This window comes from Dysidea avara, chromosome 1 (assembly GCF_963678975.1).
Source record: "Dysidea avara chromosome 1, odDysAvar1.4, whole genome shotgun sequence".
NCBI lineage: Eukaryota > Metazoa > Porifera > Demospongiae > Dictyoceratida > Dysideidae > Dysidea > Dysidea avara.
Window position 1 is genome coordinate 32,112,903 of NC_089272.1, and position 6,690 is coordinate 32,119,592.

Consider the following 6,690-nt stretch of genomic DNA (forward strand, 5'->3'; position numbering starts at 1 on the left):
ATTATGTTAAGTACCCAAAATTATTTGTTCCTTTTAATTACTATACTAATCATAAGGTGAACACCGTTCATGCTGATTACGTATGCAAATTTGTTATGTATACAAATCTGTGATTACAGGCAAATTCTTAAAAGAAGTTTTCTACGAATATCCAATCTGTGCATGTTTTGGGATCAGGCAATATTTTGTTTGTACTAGTAATAGCATGGGTAGCAGTGAAATTTGGGATAAATATCACGAGTGTTGTATTGGAAATGGGGATAAATTTCACGAGGCGAAGCCGAGTGAAATTTCCATTTTCAATGCAACAAGAGTGGTATTTATCCCAAATTTCATTGCTATACCCATGCTATTCCCAGTTAATACCATACTCGCTGCATATACGCATGCTGTGCATTAGCGTTGCTATGTATGCAATTTGTCACTATGTATTAAACACGCGTCAACACTAATCAGTGCTACATTGTTAACATAAATTCTAGCTAATGAAATTGCAATTACAACTTTTTCACTGCTACCAGTGAAACACGAGATAAATTTCACTGCTACTATTGAGACTTTTGTATGGGAAGTGAAATAGGTATGGTATTAGCCAACATACTGAAACAAATAATAGTAATTGATTTATAACAAATAAATAGATGAATTATCATACTGACATAAATCCAGAATTAGCTTACTTACAGGGTTTCACACAATACGGTAGTACTAATTAGTAGAGCCAGCCCCCTCCCCCCAAAAATGATGCATGCCACCTGGTAAAAACTATCATAGAATCATGTTACATGATGAAAATCACTTTTACAGACACAGCAAAAAATACCACATTTCCGGCGGTTATATCGGTACAGGAAATGTCAAGGAAATTTTCTGTTTGAATTTCTGACACATTTCCTGTACTTGTACATATCACCTTTCCAAGTGATTTCCAGTTTTGCAGGAAATGCCACTTTCAAAAATGTCAAGGAATATTTTGTTCATATTTCTGGCACATTTCCTGCCCTAATACATGCCACCTTTCCAGGCAATTTCCACTCATGCAGGAAATGTCACATTTCCTGGAACTGGAAATGTCAAGGAAATTATTTGGTTTACATTTCTGACACATTTCCTGTACTTCTACATATCACTCTTCTATCTAATTTCCAGTTGTGCAGGAAATTCCACAACCATATTTTGTCAAGGAGTTCTTTGTTCACATTTCTGAAACATTTCCTGTACTAGTACATACCACCTGTCCAGGTGATTTCCAGTTATGCGGAAATTTCAAGGTAATTTGTTTACATTTCTGGTGCATTTTCTGTATTAGTACATATCACCTGTTACGGTAGTTTGCAGTTAGGCATGTAATATAAGTTTGACACGTGCCACTTTTACTGTCATTGATTTGAAGTTACTATGGAATTTTAAATTGATATGGTTACACTTCAGCTCAAATTACTGTAGAATTTTGCAATAATTTTATTTTCAGTTTGTACTATGCAGTTTAACTGGTAGCTAAAGGTAGAATTATTACATGAATATATCTGCATCCACTGAAAATTCTATCGCACACTTCACAGTTTTTGTTGTCTTGCATAATATAGAAATTAACCCATGCACCAAACTTTAATCTCGTGATCAATATACCTATATATGTAATAACAAATTGTTACAGCTCAAAAAATGCTACATGCTGTTTGATATAATAGGTTTGCCACAATTTGTAAGTGCTAGTAATGGTTAAACAAACAAATGGGTGGCTTTCCAGACACTCTCTATAGAGCCCCATTGGTAACCATGGCACAAAACAGAAAACAAGCAACCTTTGCATAATTACGTCACTTTGTATTATGAATAACACAGGATCACCATAAAATTAAATAATATTATAGGCTGTTATGTGTCATCTCACAATAAGCAAAAAATTATTTTATCGATGAGCTGGAACAATTTTCTATACACAGCGAACTGGGAAACTCATCTCCCATACATTTTCTACAGTACCTGTTGGAACTTCAGCACACACCTTTCTACTCTTACCAGAGGAGTACCACTATAACCAGGTCAACACATAATTATGTATACGAAACCAATGAAGCTACCATCCAGTAGCCACTACTGCTACTGGATCATAGTAGTAGTGGCTAGGATCCATTGTGCCACACAACTACAATAAAATTTCTGGGATAAATTTATAAAATTCTCACCAGCATACGTATATGTAGCTAACTCAACTCAGATATTTTACTATCAGCAGCCACAAACTATAGGGTGGTCTGTTGAGAGACTATTGACAATGAGTCAATGAAGGGGACTGAACACCATTAGGAGCTATATTGGCTACAAGAAGTATATGTCTATTTAAGGTAGTATTCCCACACACTTTATCGTAGAAAAACGACTCTACATAATGTATGAGTTTGACACCACATCAAATAGGGTCGACATTGTGATGTTTGCTTTTGCTTTACATCTGATGCTTAATTACTTACATAAAATGCACTTAAAAGATTTTGGTGTAGCTATTTGTCAATTTCCAGTTTGGCTCAGTGGGAATTGCACATGCTGTGTAGCCAAAGCTGATCATACATGCAAAATGCTGTATCGAATTCAGGGGCAGATCCAGGGGGGTTCAAAGGGTTCCATGGAACCCCCCTTTTGAAAGAAGAGCCTCTCTTACTCGAGATACTCTAATAGAGAAGTCACAGTAGTCTTTTGAGGAGCAGTGTAGCAAGCTATATGTATACAGTTATAAATAAGGAAATGTAGTTGGTGAGGGAATCTATGGTGAGGGCAGCTATTGACAGCAGGTAATGACCTTGTTTTTTTTTGATCTTCAACTTACAGCTAGACTGAAGTTGCAATTTAAAGTGGAACCCCCCTTTTAAAAGTCTGGATCCTCCCCTGTAATTATATAATCAACTCCTTCATGTATTACAGTAGCTACTACGTGTTTCAGCATGTCTCGGGCACTGAGCCAGATTGCCAGTTGCTCACAGCACTAATCACCTGTGGGCACTGAAACCATCTCTGCCTCTGGATCCAGATTGCACTACTTGTCCTGAACAATATAAATTGATCAAATCTGATAAGTGTGAACCAAAGTGTAACCAAACAAGACTACCAAGCAGGGCTGGCTCTGGCAAAATAGGGGCGGGTGGGCCACCACAGTTGAGGGCATAGCAATTGTAGCATATTTTCAAGGGGGTCTGGGGTCAGGCCCCCCCTCCACCAGGAAAAATTTTAAATTCATCACTCAAGCCTGAGATTCAGCAATCTGAAAGCATTTTTAACGTAATTTAGTTGGGTGCTGACAGTTGCATGCTGCTCAACAGAATCTTTGAAGTAAATCTGAGTGTACTGAAGGGCTGAAATAATATCAAGTAGCAAACTCTTACGTGCAATTGTATGGCTTCTCATACGTTAGTCTGTGCACTAGAGTTTAAAACCATAGATTATAGCCCTCTATATAATCTATGGTATAGCTACGTATAATATTTAGCTAGCTGTACATAATATGAGGGAAGATACTCTCTTTCTCTTCTAGAGTAAAAGGTAGGGTGGGTCGCAAAGAGCAAGAATTTTAACCGATCGATTTTAACCTAAGCGCGCAACTTAATAGTTTTTTTCTGACAAAAGTTGAGGCGTTTGTTATGCTGCGCGGGAACATTAAAAATGGCGACGTTGGCAGGTGCTGGCAGAAAGTTGGAGAGAATCGAAGCGTTCTTCTGTGACATAGAGAAAGAGAAGACTCCGCAAGCAAGTAGTGAAATAAAAGAATGCCAGTGAAGCGGCCGTCTCGACTCGAGGGGTTCTGGACTCAAGTCACTACTCGCACATCACCCGCCTACCTTAACAGCTATAATTCCATATGGGTATGTGAAAAGGAATGGTATTATTGCCACTGCTTCTAATGTGAGGAAACAATAAGCTCTTCTTACTACAACTCGGTGCAGGAAAACAAGGTAGGCATCATTTAGAGTCGCCTAGTCCAGTACACAAATATTTATTATATCCAGGTTATCAAAATCGCACTCATCAATGGAGTAGTATGTCTGGAGATAAATATAGTGTTACTCGTCAGCAGAATGTATCACCAGATATATTAAGAGAATGGTAGCTTTTCCAAGATGGTGAACATCATTAAGACTATAGCACCTGTTGAAAAAGTCCATCGGACCTCAGGATGCCAACCTACAATTGAGTTTGAGCTGTTACTGAATGTCGTTGATGTGTCACCTGGTCTGTAGGTGAGGTTCTCTTTTGTGATTACAAGTCTTGTTTGTAATTATGTATTTGTTTGTAGTATGTGTTTATTCTGTGGTGTATCATTAAACAAGGCCACAAACAGACATCCTGTTCAAAATATGTGTAACCATATATCCTACATTGCTCATATCTTGCCTACAGTAATTGTGCTAAGTAGTACCTTGAGTAGTATGTATGCATTCCCAGGTGCATTTGGATTGAACATAATACCACACAGTACTTTACCATTATTTGTAACTTGATTTTAGAAACCGGAACCAAATTATACACCAGGGGAAATTGAACGACCACCTCTAGTGGGTAGCTACACTATCAAACTATCCGGCGATTTTGATGCTCAAAACTGGTTTCTTGAGGTTATGTTTTCTGGGTGCCCTGTCAGGCTCTAGTCACATTTTCTGGCTTTGACACAAGGACCTCGCTTCATGACAATCAGTGGTGGATGGCCTTCAACAGCCAGCCAAAGATTTTGGTATTGATTCTGCTGTATTTCAGCCACTTAAGGAGCTAGTTTTCAAGAATAGCTGCCAACCTGCTACTAATAGGCCTAATGTATTTTGTGGAGTGGACTCACACTAAGTTAGAAACAGCTTCTTAACAATTATCCAGGAATTTCCTAGTTCTTGTACCACTGTAGACACTAATGTCAAGCTAAAACTACTAAAGCTGCTCTTCCTACAAAGTCACAAATATCGCACGTGCACTAATTTATTAGAATATTTACAAGACGTTATAATAGTGCATAAATAGTTAGATATAGGCTATACATAGCCTTTTCTACACAGTCTATATAGGGACAACATATTTTTAGATGTAAACTAACTTAGCGGGCAGCATTAAGCGGATAGCGCAATACTAACAACATCGCTAAGTATTTACTTCTGGTCATTCACAGTAGCCTATCCACTAGTACTAAGCAGTAAAGCAGCAAAGGAATTAATCCTACGCAACTACAATAGCCTCCACCACTGCTAGTATGCACAAGTACACATGTTTTGTAAACATTCTATTAAATTAGTGCATTCGCGAACTGTGTAACTTTGTAGGAAGAGCAGCTTCAACAGTTTTAGCTTGATAATGGTGTTTCCAGTGGTACAGGAGCTAGATAATGCCTGGATAACTGTTAAGAAGCTGTTTAGTTCAGTGCATGAGTCCAGTCTGCGAGTCCTGTCTGCGAGTTCAGTCTGCGAAATACATTAGGTCCTACTATTAATGTGTTTTCTATGCATAGTATTAATGTATTCAGTTTTTCATATTTGTTGGCCCTGACCACAAACATTTTTCGTATGGTTACACTGGATCTGTTTTCAGTAATCTTGCATCGTTCAACTTTCTTAAATGTCCAAGAAAAATAGTTATATTGTAGTGTAGGTTGCATTTTTTTGTTAATGTGTATTATACCGTGCATTCAGTTACATTATACAATTTACAGAAACTTCAATAAAGTGGAGCAGCTGTAATATGCCGAACTTAAGGGCAAGGTGGAAATAGCTATCAATCAAGAAGATATTAAGTGACATCGATACACCAAGAGAGCAGAGAGACATCTAGCAAGGAGTGACACGATGAGCTAATGAAAGTTACAACTCAAGCTTAAGGAGTAAACATGCTGATATGATAATAAAGATGGTAGTCTATTAAACAGGTTCAGCCCAGGTGATCACACTTTGTCCCAAGCAAAAGAAATTTCGTGATGGGTCACAAAATCTGATATATGGTACTGTACTATGTGACTAACTTGTAGCTATTCTATACCCTTGTAACTGTGTACATGTATATAATGTAATACCATGTAGATATTATTGTTTACAGTTTTTACCACATGTATAAGTTTCATTGATACTGTACAAGAAATGTATTTGAAATTTCATTAATACTGTATAGAAGAAATCTGTTGGAAATGTCATAGATATTGTATAAGGGAAATCTGTAGGAAATTTCATAGATATTGTATATGGGAAATCTATAGGAAATTTCATAGATATTGTATAGGGGAAATCTATAGGAAATTCCATAGATATTGTATAGAGGAAATGTATTGGAAATTTCATAAATACCTTATAGAAGAAATCTGTAGGAAATTTCATATGTCCAGTGCAGGAAATCTGCAGGAAATTGTGCCCTATCATGTAGTAGGAAATGTACAGGAAATTTGCAAATTTCCTGTACATTTCCATCTCCCGGATATGTGCTGGAAATGTCACCTGTCCTGTAAATTTCCAGCACATATCCTGCTACAGGAAATGCCACATTTTTTCCTGTGAGAATAGCCTTTAGTGTATCTATAGTAACTTCAAATCCAGTGTTAAAAACAAGAAAACACTCACAGACGTCCAGATATTGTAAATATTTTAAAAGATTGTCAGAACCTGTATTTTTGCCTCACTTACTGCCTCACTGACCGCAGTGACAAGGCTAGAATGGAAGCCAACTGAAGTA

At 37.3% G+C, this 6,690-nt stretch overlaps 1 long non-coding RNA gene across 1 annotated transcript; it reads left to right on the forward strand.

Annotated features, from left to right (window-relative positions):
* Positions 1 to 3,370: 3,370 nt before the first annotated feature.
* On the forward strand, positions 3,371 to 6,141 carry LOC136249730 (uncharacterized). Its single transcript, XR_010698316.1, has 3 exons — positions 3,371 to 3,947; positions 4,002 to 4,232; positions 5,684 to 6,141. It is a non-coding gene; the product is annotated as an uncharacterized lncRNA (long non-coding RNA).
* Positions 6,142 to 6,690: the final 549 nt, after the last annotated feature.